At 41.2% G+C, this 13,459-nt stretch overlaps 1 protein-coding gene and 1 long non-coding RNA gene across 4 annotated transcripts in view; one reads left to right on the top strand and one right to left on the bottom strand.

Moving 5' to 3' along the window:
• The window catches only part of LOC132105744 (uncharacterized), a 98,784-nt gene extending 85,977 nt beyond the window's left edge, over positions 1-12,807 (bottom strand). For both annotated transcript variants that reach the window (XR_009423984.1, XR_009423983.1), the window contains exon 1: positions 12,734-12,807. This is a non-coding gene — a long non-coding RNA (uncharacterized LOC132105744). The remainder of the gene's footprint in view (positions 1-12,733) is intronic.
• klhdc10 (kelch domain containing 10) overlaps positions 1-13,459 on the top strand; it is a 216,414-nt gene that overhangs the window by 123,249 nt on the left and 79,706 nt on the right. The gene's annotated exons all lie outside the window — the stretch shown is intronic.

Raw genomic sequence — 13,459 nt, 5'->3', positions numbered from 1 at the left:
TTCAGCCTTTTACAAGTTCAACTTTAACATTTAACTGTAGCATCCAGACCAGAATTTGGGGGTTTGGGTTTTCAGATTAATAATTGGATTGGCTATAGTAATGAGGTAAAAGCACATATGTGACCCTGGACCACAAAACCAGTCTTAAGTCACGGGTATATTTGTAGCAATAGCCTACTTTTTTGTCCAAATTATAGATTTTTCTTTTATACCACATATTATTAGGATATTAAGTAAAGATCATGTTCCATGTACCTTGATTAGTAATATGAATTGCTAAGAACTTTATTTGGACAACTTTAAAGTTGATTTTTTTTTCAATACTCTTATTTTTTTGGCAGCCTCAGATTCCATATTTTCAAATAGTTGTATCTCGGCCAACTGTAATTTCCATATGCATCAACAGAAAGCTTATTTATTCAATAAATGGCATAATGACCCTTATGACTGGTTTTGTGGTCCAGAGTCACATATATAAATATTTCTTTACCATAAGTAAAGAAAATTCTCCTACCTACTTTGCAAAAGAAGAAAAATATCCATGCGTCTATTTGGTTTTTAAGTTCAAAAGTTTGGTGTAATTTTTTGATTGATTGACAGATAAAGTGACAGTTTAAACATTTGCATTGATGCAACAGACTATTTTTTTTTTTTTTACTTTTATTTATCAAAGATTCTGAAAAAAATATTATAGTTTCCAATATAATAATAAGCACCACAACGGTTTTCAACATTGATAATAAGAAATGTTTCTTGAATACCAAATCAAGATATTAGAATGATTTATGAAAGATCATGTGACACTGAAGACTGGAGTATTTTTGATTTCTAATAATATTTCTCAATATTAATGTTTTAATCAAAGAATTTTCAACAAAGAAATGCATAGTATATACTTTATTACATTGGAAGGCAACAAGGTTGAATCAGGAAGATTCTCCAGTCATTAACTTTGTCATCTTTCTGCTCAATCATCTCCGTACTGCCACCGTTCCATCCAATACATTTTCTAAATCATCTTTCCTGGTTCAATACCTCCCCAGACCCCCAGCATGCAGACAATCAAGTGCTTTCTGAATCACTCGCCCTACCGCCTGATAAATTATTCAGCAGGATATAAGTAGACAATAAAAATTTAATGATTTGCAGAGTTGGATTCTGTAGAACAAACCGGAATACAAAGACAGGATCGATGGGGCCTGGATCTTAATATATTACTATAACGGCACAGCCGGGTTGTTTTAATAAAAGCCTTTTGAAATATTGCCCATATATGCGGCTTTACTGATTTGTGATACTGTGAGCAGAAGAAAAAACTTGGTTTGGAAGTGATATATACACGTTCTAAGGTGAAAGTTATGTTCCTATGAATACATATGCATTAACAAGCTGTATGTTAGGCAGCCTGAATCACCATAAAGCTGCATAAATAAATAAACACTCAATCTTCCATTCATCATCTTGGAAATGAAAGGTAAATTTAGATTTAATATGGGGTTGTGATTCACACACCTGCTGAATCCACATATCAACACAGCCACACAAGGCAGTGTCAACTGGAGTGTGAAGAATCACTTTAAACACACACACGTATGTTTGTTTTTCTAACATGGTCGGGATGTATACTTGGCTAATTATATTTTCCATCCCCTACTCCAAAACCTAACCTTATTGCCTTTTTAGATCATCAATAAAACAACTATGTTGTACAAAGCCACAGAAAAAAATCACCGAACCTTTGACTTTTCATCGATTCTACGTGGAATTTTATCAGTGTTTAACATCAGTCTCATCTGATGGGTCACAGATGGGTCAGAAACTAAAACCAGCTATGCAAATACTAAATGAGTAAAGAACAATCTCAGCGGGTTCAATATTGCCAAAACTTGAAACAGCGATGACATAAAAACCTACCATGACACTCAACAGTGCTATAAAATATATAGACCAGATAATTATGCAAAAAAATTTTAGCAGATTTGTTTTATGATATTCTGTGCTTTTTTCACTTTATTTTTTTGCATCAGTATTAGAAGCTGATTCAAACTGAGTTCTCTTATGAGAGTTCTCTCGTACTGCGTCTTAGCTAAGACGGTACGGGAAAAGTCTCTTTTCACGAAATACTGAAGCAAAAAATTATCCTTAATTTTGAATTGTTGTAAAGCGCATTTGCAGCAGCACACAGCCATAGGCGAGACGGCTCGCTCGCTCATTGGCTGCTCTGCAGCAAGTGCACAGCCTATCGAACGCAGGCTGATGCAACATCAGACCAGACCATCAGACCATCAGACGCCCTCCATGCCACTTCCCGCCGAAACGGGTGTGGCCCAGCCCTATAAAGGGAGCTCGAAAAGGCTGACTCACCTGATTTTTCATCTCTTCAGCGAAGCTCACGCATAGTTGGATCACGAGAGAAGCAAGCGCCGTCAGATAGCATCTCAGCGGGACGAGCTATTCCTGAAGCCGCTGGCCAACGCCGCCTTCCACTGCCGTTCCTGCTGCGCGTCCGGCGCCCATATCCTTTCAATTCTATTATATCCAACTGTTCTTTATGCGTGTGTGTGTGTTCGCCCTGCTAGACCGGCCCCGCAAAGCTCTCAGCCACACCCCCCGCCTCCTGCTGCTTCATCGAAGCGCCGGTGTACGAGTTCAGCTGTGGCCGAGCTCTCACCCAAGCGCGCCGCTGTTTCAGCGTTTTCTGCAACGCGCAAGCCTGTACGGTTGCCTGCTTGCCTGCACACAAAAGCCGTTATCACAACAGTGTCAGCAACGCAGCTCGAGACCCCGTTCTCGCTCTACTGGCCGTCGCCCCACACTGCGGGGACCACGGCAGAGGATTACGGTGAGGCCGGAAGCCCCGAAGCCATCCTAGCATTCCTAGGAAAGCGCCGGTGTACGAGTCGCCGCGGCCGAACTCTCACCCAAGCGCGCCGCTGTTTCAGTTCCAGGGATTGTGACTGTCTCAGCTTCTTTTGCAATGCGCAAGCCTGTGCGGTTGCCCGCTTGCCTGCAAAAAAAAAAAAAAAAACGTTATCACGGCTACCCAGATATTTCCCGAAAAAGGTGTAATTTCTGGTGTCCCGGCCACGGCCGATGGTGCTATAAATGTAGTGACGATGCCCACTGCTCAGTGCCCATCTCCACATATAAGCACAGCCCTTCACACAGGGCTCGCGCCCATAAAAGCGACTCAGGTCGATCATGCAAACTACATAGTAAACGTGCCCACTCCTCAGTGCCCACAAACACTATGTCACACACGTCATGTGGTTTCTGTAAAAACGAAACCCGTGCACGTTCGTTCTGCCCAGGCAGACAGCAAGTCTAAAGCAGTAAATGTGCATGCTTACAGCCCACAATTACTCACAGACAGCACGAGTCCCACAGGACCCGCTCAGCCCTCCCTCACTCTGGTTAAGTCGAGGACGAGCGTTCTGCCCGCTGTGATTAGCGCGCTCCCCGCCTCAAATGTCACAGGCTTAACGCCCATGTTAGAGCACATCGAAGCGCTGCCGTTGCCCAGCCAACAGAGCGCGCTTCGCATCCGACCCCTAGCCATTCATGCAGACGCATGGTCAGCGCTTCCAGGGGTTTCGGATTGGGTGCTAGACATTATAAAGGGAGGCTACTCGCTACAGTTATTTCGACGCCCCCCGCGCTTTTTAGTGCGTGTCGAAACTACGGTCAAAACAGAAGTAGCACACCTACTTTGAGCCGAAATATCAAAACTGTTGAGCAGAGGGGCTGTGGAGCCTGTATCTCAAGCTCAAAGTACAGCAAATACTGTCTAGTGCCCAAGAAAGACGGGGGTCTCAGACCCATGCTGGATCTAAGACAGCTGAGCAAAGCATTGGCGAAACGCAGTTTCAAAATGCTTACAACCAGGGGACTCCTCGCGCATATTCGCAGAGGAGACTGGTTCATGTCGATAGATCTGAAGGAAGCGTATTTTCAAATACAGATAGCGTCACATCACAGGCGATACTTGAGATTCGCCTTCGAGGGCCAGACATACCAGTATACAGTCCTGCCATTCGGCTAGTCCATGGCTCCTCGTACGTTTACGAAGTGCATGGACGCAGCGCTCGCTCCTCTCAGACTCAGAGGCATGCGAGTGCTGAACTATTTGGACGACTGGCTGATTCTGGCTCAGTCACGATCAGAGCTCGTGGAACACAGGGCCATTTTACTCGATCGCCTCGAGAAACTTGGTCTCAGTGTCAACTGGACGAAGGGTTCGCTGAACCCCAGTCAGACGATACTGGTTTCGGATATAGCTCTGGACTCACGCTCCATGACGGCACGGCTGTCGCCACAGCGCGCGTTGGGCATTCAGCGCGCAGCGAGCTCTCTCCGCTGCGGCGCGACCTTCTCGCTCAGAGAATTTCAGAAGATGCTAGGTCTCATGGCCTCAGCATCTCCAGTTCTTCGGTTGGGCCTGCTCCGCATGCGCCCCCTGCAGTTCTGGCTGAGAGCGCGAGTACCGCGCGGAGCGTGGATATCCGGTCGGCTGCGTCTCAGGGTCAATCAGAGCTGTGTTACAGCCCTGAAACCCTGGACAGCGAACGACTGGTACCAATCAGGTGTAAGCCTGGGGACTTCCTCGAAAGTGAAGATGGTGTCGACAGACGCCTCCACTTCGGGATGGGGAGCACTGCTCGAGGGCAGACCGTCCTTTGGCCTGTGGTCAGAACAGGAAAAGCTCCAACATATCAGCTGTCTGGAAATGCTGGCAGTGGAGAACGCGCTGATGCGCTTTTGTCCCCGAATCAAAGGCCACCACGTCTTAGTCCGTTCGGACAACATGTCTGTGGTGTCCCACCTCTTCGCGTCCCACGAAAACGCTCACTGCCCCGCGTTCTTTTCCAAGAACGAAAGCGCGCTGTCACGGAGGTGGCCGTGCTGCCCGCTCTATGCTTTCCCCCCCCGTCTCCCTCCTTCCGCAGGTGATAGAACGGGTGAGGGAAACGAGATGCTCAGTACTGCTTGTAGCACCTTTTTGGAAGAACCAACCACGGTTTCCAGATTTGATGCAGTTAGCAGGCACTGCCCTGTGGCCAGTGCCGTTGAGGAGGGATCTCCTCTCGCAGGCCAGGGGCTCGATTTGGCACCCTCAACCGGAGTTGTGGTCCCTCCATGTGTGGGCGCTCAACGGTTACTCGCTGATCTCTCAGTGGGAGTGCTAAATACCATCACTCAGGCTAGAGCTCCGTCGACACGACGGCTGTATGCCTCGAAGTGGTCGGTGTTCTCCAGCTGGTGCACAGCTCGAGATGTTCACCCCTTAGTTGTGAGGTGACGGAGGTTCTCTCCTTCCTACAGGAGCTGTTGGACAAGGGCAGAGCCCCCTCCATGCTCAAAGTTTACGTGGCGGCTATCGCAGCGTTTTCTGAGGCAATGCTCGATCAGTCAATAGGAAGGAACGATTTGGTCATCCGCTTCCTTAGAGGAGCTAGGAGGCTGAATCCTCCCAGACCTCCGTCAGTCCCTGTATGGGACCTCTCGATGGTTTTGGAGGCCATGAAAGGTTCCCCTTTCGAGCCTATCTGAACGATTAGCCTCAAGCATCTGTCGTTCAGGACAGTGGTCTTGTTGGCTCTCGCTTCAGTGAAGCATGTGGGTGACCTGCACGCGCTCTCGGTGAGCCCGACGTGCTTGGAGTTTGGGCCTAATGACTCAAGGGCCATACTCAAGCCTAGGCACGGTTATGTGCCGAAATCCCTCAACACACCGTTTCGGGCTCAGGTTATTGCCCTGTCTGCCCTGTCGGTGTCAGGAGAGGATGGAGACTCGAGTCTTCTTTGCCCCGTTAGGGCTTTAAGAGCTTATGTGTCTCGCTCCGCTGTCTTTAGACAGACTGAGCAGCTGTTTGTCTCGTTCAGTGGACGTTCCAAAGGAATGGCTGTTTCGAGAGCCTATCCAAATGGATAGTTGACGCCATAGCGTTAGCTTACGCTTCCAGGGGCTTTCAGTGCCCGCTGGGCGTCAGAGCACGCTCCACAAGAGGCGTCGCCTCGTCATGGGCGTGGTCTAGTGGGATCTCCTTGCAGGATATATGTATGGCGGCAGGTTGGGCCTCGCCGTCTGCATTTATCAGGTTCTATAACCTGGAGGTTCCCGCCCTGCAAGAAGGGCTGCTGTCGGCATAGCCGAATCAGGGCCCTGATTGGAACTCTGAGATCGCAAGCGCTATGCGCTGCCGACTGTTATATGGGCAGTATTGCGTAAGACCCGCGTTACCACATTGGTCAGGCCTTGCCTTGACTGTGTGATGTCATATTGCCGCGTCTACGGACGCTGCTAGATATGGGACGGAGGGCCCCCCCTCCTGTTCTGGACTCTCTGTGAGTCCCTCTGGTGACTGTGCACTGTAAATCCTGGGCGTTGCTTCCAGGTTTATTGGTGTGTGATCCCTGCGCGCACGGCGCTTTACATGGGGTTCCCCGTAGCGTCTTAGCTAAGACGCAGTACGAGAGAACTCTCGTAAGAGAACGTACTCGGTTACTAATGTAACCTCGGTTCTCTCTAGAAGAGGGAACGAGTACTGCGTTCTCTGCCGTGCGTACGATTCACTCGGGTTCGCTTCGGCGATGAAATAAATCAGGTGAGTCAGCCTTTTCGAGCTCCCTTTATAGGGCTGGGCCACACCTGTTTCGGCGGGAAGTGGCATGGAGGGCGCGAAGTTAGCGCTCGATAGGATTGTGTAGTTGCTGCAGAGCAGCCAATGAGCGAGCGAGCAGTCTCGCCTATGGCTGTGTGCTGCTGCAAATGCGCTTTACAACAATTCAAAATTAAGGATAATTTTTTGCTTCAGTATTTCGTGAAAAGAGACTTTTCCCGTAGCGTCTTAGCTAAGACGCAGTACTCATTCCCTCTTCTAGAGAGAACCGAGGTTACATTAGTAACCGAGTACGATTTCAATCGTTTTTTGAAACATAAAAAAGCCCCAAAAAATTCAGGAGCAAATATTGATCCTTAATGAAAAAGTAAATTTTTGACACTAGCTGAAGATCTGCTTGGATCATTTTAAGAACAGCATTATTTACAGTATTAAATTAATAAATATATATATATATATATATATATATATATATATAAAGATAAAAGTAAATACAGACCGTGCGTTTAAAATATGAGTAAACTTGCAATTAATTCATATACAGGAGAAGTAGGATTGGAATAAAGAGCTTTTTTTGTGTCAAGCAGAGCATAGAAATATCAAAATATTGATCAAACAAAAGGTCTGAACTGAGGTGTCCTGTTCATATGTCTGTGGTATTGGAAATCTATGCCATTTCATTACACCAGTTTACCTGCAAATCTCTACTGGCCCCAAATGGGATCAAGCCACTAGATAACATTTGCACAGAATTTTACCATATAATGGTCAGTTCTGCATTTTTGCACACATGTAGTTTGATTGATAGTTCCATTGTTTTCCCTGTCCAATCACTTTCTTCCTTCTTTCACCAAAATCAGCAATATCACAGCTGCCTGATTGCTAATACACTGTTTATCACCAGTAACGTCACTTTACCTTACGTGAGCACTTACACAGAGATGCAATTCAAGCAATAAGCACACCGTGAAACAGCCTGCAGCCCTGAATCAATGGCTGGGTTTTGTAAACCTAAACACGTAGCTCCAGAGTCAATTATAGAAAGGACAAGACATGTGCCCACCCTCAAGAGCCTGGCCTTCAGACCCCATTCTATCCAAAAACACCACCAAGCACAACAGCACAATGACTGTGCAAAAGCAAATGCTGTTGACACAATGAAAAACGGCCATGCTCATCTTTTAGACACTAATAAGCATGTCTGCACTTCCATGCTTTGTATTCAAGCTAGTTTGCGCTTTGTTTTAAAAGCTTATGCTGTATAAATATAATTGTGCATGCAGAACAGATCTGGTCAACACTCTCAGAAGCAAGAAACGGTTGACAAATAAGTGCTGAGAAGAACACTCTTCCAGACCTGCAAGTCAACCCTCACTGTGAATCAATAAGAGAAACAGAGCTCAGTTTCCCCATTTATTACTCCAAGAGGCGATAAATTACTGAACAGCACTTCACGCCACAGCTAATAAGTTCAAAACAGGGGAGTTAGCAACTTTACAGGGCATTATCATATTCTGTTTCAAATCCCGGCTATTGACATAATTGGGCAGCTGAACACTGTGGTGACTGGTCAGCCAAACTGTGTGTAAAGAGATTCAAAGTAATAAGGTCTCCTGTGAATTCAACCTGTGAGAGAGGTGCACTAGGAGCCATCGTTTTGAGCTTCACAGTAAGCGGAGTTAAATGTCCCATGTGTGTTGAATGACCAACTCACAATGAGGAGTTCTGGTCAATCTCTTAAGAAAATAAATGCAGAGGAGTATCTGAATTGTAGCCACCTTCCAAATATGTATTAAGGCACCTAAAGCTGCTCAAATCCAATATTATACAGTGGTGTCTGGCCCTAGCAACAATGCTTCTATTGTGCCATATTTAATAAATTATTTAAATATATTTATTTAAATAAACAATCATTTTTATTTTAAACAATTAAACAAAAATATATAATTTAGAATTGTTATAATAATTATTATTATAAAATTTACGTATTATTATTATTATTAAAATAATTACAAAAAAAAACCCATTTTAAATAATGATGTTGAACAAATGTAGAAATATTTCTTAATTTAAAGTTTTGTTTGCATTTTTTTTTATAATAGAACATGCTTTATTTCCAGCACTGTAAAATATAAATAAATAAATAAATAACAAAAATAAAAAGATTATTGGAGTACAGTACATTTTCCAAGAAAATACTATTTCAGTCTTTAAATCAATGTCATTATTTGTAAAATTAACTAGCAATTTCTGAGTGTGTCAAAGTAAATCCTACACCCCTTTTTTTTCTTCAGTGACAGTTAAATAAAAATGAAAAGAAATCCAGATTTCTTATGTTGTCTCAGACATTTGGACCCCACTGTCTGTTCCCATCAAGAGAACAACGTTTTAGTGCGGGGGACAGGGGGATAGATTTGGACTGTTTGTACAGACCACAATGTCTTTCTGTCTGTCGTTCTTTCTCTCCCTCTTGCTTTTAGCCCCCTCGATCTTCCTCCGCCCTGTCATTACTTGCAGAGCAAGAAATGTCACAGTGGGGCACTGATGTCAGATTGGTACAGTCCCCTCCTGAGCGTTAAATTAAGCATTCACACCGAAGAGAGACGGAGAATGACCCTTTTAGTTCTACTGTAGACATGTGATACAAGACTGTTTAGACCACCCAGTCACATCGACAGATGTTTTTTTGTCCCCTTCTTCTGAACCTAAATCTTCTATAATAGAAGTCTACCTCTGAAATGACCCTCAAACATGAGATGATCAGCTCTGAATTTGAATTTTTTTTTGTCCCTCTCAAATTCATTTTCTCCTGATGTCTACCAAGATACATCTTGACCATGATATCAGTGCTCCATAATGCAACCCATATCATACTGATCTTACATTTTTAGAAGAAAATTGTTGTTGGGTGATTGCGATGGTGTTGCTACTGTACATGGTTTTTAAGGTGTTCTGAGTGGTATTTAACATATTTGTTTATGGTTATTAGGTAGTTTGCTTTGGTGGATTAAAGTCATTTATATGAGTTCCACCACAAAATCTCAAACCTCAATCTCAAAAAAAGATTTTCTTTGAGCTCTGAGTTTCCGGGTTGGTGAGAAAACAATGTGGACCCAATGGATGCAGCATCTATATTGATAGTAAATTCACTGAAATTAATACAATTATTATTTTATTTTTAATTTTTTTCAATAAAACAAGCTAAGTTGCACAAAACATAAATATAATTAATCATACTTTTTTCGGAATGGTAGAATATATAATCATATCATTAATATAATTAAAACATAAGCATTTTTATTCATAATTTTGTCGAAATTTTTCTGTATTTCATTTTTGTGATCATCTTTATATTGTCTTTCAAATATAAACAAATTAGCATAGTTAGGATAGAAAATCAAGGAAAGATGAATAACAAGTCCAAGTCTCTATCATTTTCTAGTATTTAGAAATGGCTTGAGTTATTTGATTCAAATCCATGGGATTTTTTAAGAAGAAATAAAACACGCCTCATCCACAAGTGGCATCGCTCATGTTCACACAGATATTGCAGGATAAGTTTAGCCATTTCACAAACCCCCTAACCCTATGATACCAAATATGTATTCATATTAGAAAATCAGAGGCAGAGAACAGAGAAAAGTGACAAGTTGCCCAATCTATCAATTCCTCCTCTCTCTTCTATTGACAACTGCAAATGCATGGAAAGGACCTGGCTTTGGCTCCCTTTCTGATGTGTGACAAAAACACCATACGCAAAGTATTTTTGCCCTTTGTGAATGAGAGATAATTTTTTGCACCTGTTCACCACAGGACTTGCGGGGGAGGAAATCACAGACGGAGAGAGAGAGAGAGAGAGAGAAAGAGAGAGAGAAAGAGAGAAAGCAGAGGGAACATAGAGGAAGCGAAGGAGAGATAATATGAGATGAGAAGGAAGCAGGCATGGCAACAGGTTACGAGGGAAAAGCAAAAGGTGCCGATATCTTAATGGTTCAGTAAATTGGCTGTTTGCTACACATCAACCCACAGACAGACACTCAGCACTACAGGGCTTCCCAGAAAACACAGCAGAACAACAGAGAATTCTCCTAATTATGAGCTGATTGCACTGACAGCAATCCGTGCTCTGATTACAGCTGGAATAAATTATACAAGCCTCTATTCATGGTTAAAGGGCTTGGGCTATTTCTGGCTTCATTCCTTCATTCCCACCACAGGCAAGGCCTGACTGACTGTGCTTGGCAAAGATCATTCTAGAGGGCTGATTTGGTGAAAACAACATTTTGTATTTCTATTAATCTTTTAGAATCTATTTTGAATCATTAATGTAAATAGTCCTTTGTTTTGAAAGTTCCACTGATGAAAATCTATAATTTGTCAAATGCTTATGAAAAACAGCTGGAATTATTAAATTAACATGGAATTAGGACAATTTATGAGCATTATGTTAAGGAAGCCCTGCATCAGCAGTTCTCATCCTTTTTTACCCCAAGGCCCCTCATTGTTAAAGGCGATATTTGAAGGCCACCAAGATACTTCTGTTATCATGACAAAGCTGACATATTTTTCAGACTTCTTCATTTACAGATATTATTTCACATTTTAAAATCTATTATTAATTATTAAATCATTAAAATAATTATTATTTTTTACCAGGGAATGTACAAATATTTTAGAGCTTGACATAATGTTCATAAAATGTACATTTAATTTGTTTATATTAAAAAATGATAGTCATTATAGTAAAACCTTTTCTCTTAGATTAATATGCAAAGACCTAACATGTTGTTCTACAACATAAATTTGAATTTGTATTACAAAAATGTCATGTCATTTTAGGTTGTGTTTTTAAAGCCTAACTATCACAAGAATATGAGATTATGTGCCTGATGAATCAGGCAGCCATTGTCGTCCTTGTGTTGGAACTTAGATTATTTTATAAATTACTTTTTAAAAAATCATTAGACATTCCAATGGGAACCAACAAAGAATTAGCCTTCCAGGCCCTACAAACTGACGTCATGTACAGGAAAGCGGATTTAATTTTTTCATTAGTCACACAGAAATTACATGCTTCAGCTTTAAATCGAATAATCTTAATAAAAGCTAATTAAATGGTCCCATAGTGCACTCTGGTGGTTATGTCTTTATTCATGAGTGTATTATCTTGGTCTGATGTATATATAATAAGCAAAGCACAATTTGTTTTTCCCTCACAGTTCACTGCACTAATATCGTCTGTTTAGATCTGTGACAGGTCTGTCTTTGCCATGTTAGTGAGTGAAGCGTCCATTATTCCTCCCTCAGTGGCTTCAACTCATGAGCTCCTCGCTGGCCTGACAATTACCAGGAATTATCTTCACTTCCAGACAATCAATTAAGAGAATTATTGAACTCCTCCAAAACCTTATCGGTTCTCCCCAGCAGGGCAGCACGGTGGAGATAGATCGCAGATTGTGAAACCTCTAAAGACCGACTCTTTATCACCTGAGAATTTGCTTGGCATAATACCGCATGTGCCTGCAGTCGTTCTCTCACTGCTTATGGGCTGGCCTAAACAACCTTAAACTAAAGCTTTATGCAATAAACTAAAGTGGACTGCAGGTCATCTGCCAATAACAAAAGATGCCAAGCTAATGGAGTTTAATAATATTCATTAGCTATACAATCTCCCCAGTGATTAAACTGCATTTTTAATACAGTAGCCTGCATTGTATTACACTGGATTAGATGCAGACAAAAACAAAATTCAATAAACTTTACAAAGTCACAAATGCTGAAATTTTGACATTCAGTCAAAACACAAACAAACACACTCTCATGTCATCAGTTTTCATCCAGCAACCCAAAAATGAGAATTTTCTGCCATCTAGTGTTACACATAAATCAAACGGACGCATTTGTGATACTATATTGCCCTCTTATGGATGTTATTAAACTAAACAACGGACATTAACTAAGCTCTCGTCTAGTCTTTTCATCTAAGTTACCAACAGACCTAAATGGTAGTAGTTCACGCTGGCTTTATGAGACCTATGTCATGGGTTTAGACATATTATCTGCAAAAAAATAGGCTATCTTTTCTTTATCGAAATAAAATCCAAAAGTACTCACCAAAGTCAAGATTTGTATAGATAAAACGAAGAATGGTCATCCAGTTGGGCCTTCTGGCATCTTTGAATAATTCTGACAACATAAAAGAAAGCATTTTAAAACAAGGTAAAAATATATCAAATAAAACTGCCAAATTGATTTAAATAACCAAAATACAATTAATGCAATGCAGTATAATCAATTAAATGAAATGCATAATAATAAACATATTTTGAACCATATTTAATTAACATTGGATCTTATTTCACACTAGATTAATTTTCAGTTAAATTTGAATGTTCCTTTCTCATTAAAATCAAGGAATATAAGGACAGATAACACATCTGAAAGCAATAATTACAAAAAACAACATAAAAGTATATATTTTTGACAATATTATTTCAGACATTTTTTTAAAATAACAACAATAAAATATATTTTAAATAAATATAAATACTAAATTATTTAAAATAAGTAGATTTATTCAATATGAATGTAATAAATTAATTTTATATCTTTGTTATTGCATTATCTGTTGCACCATCCTTCCATATAAATAATATATAAATACTAAATTATTCAAAATAAATAATTTAATAAATGAATTAAAAAATATGTATTTCTCTATGTTTATTATTCTCTGTTGCACCATCATGCCATTCAGCATTTATTAATTATTCTGACAACAAAGAAAACATTTTATTCTAGCAAGATGAGTATTAAAAATAAAATAGACCGAAATTATCT

This window comes from Carassius carassius, chromosome 26, assembly GCF_963082965.1.
Source record: "Carassius carassius chromosome 26, fCarCar2.1, whole genome shotgun sequence".
Lineage (NCBI taxonomy): Eukaryota > Metazoa > Chordata > Actinopteri > Cypriniformes > Cyprinidae > Carassius > Carassius carassius.
The sequence above is the reverse complement of the archived record's forward strand: the minus strand, read 5'-3'. Positions and strand labels throughout refer to the sequence as shown.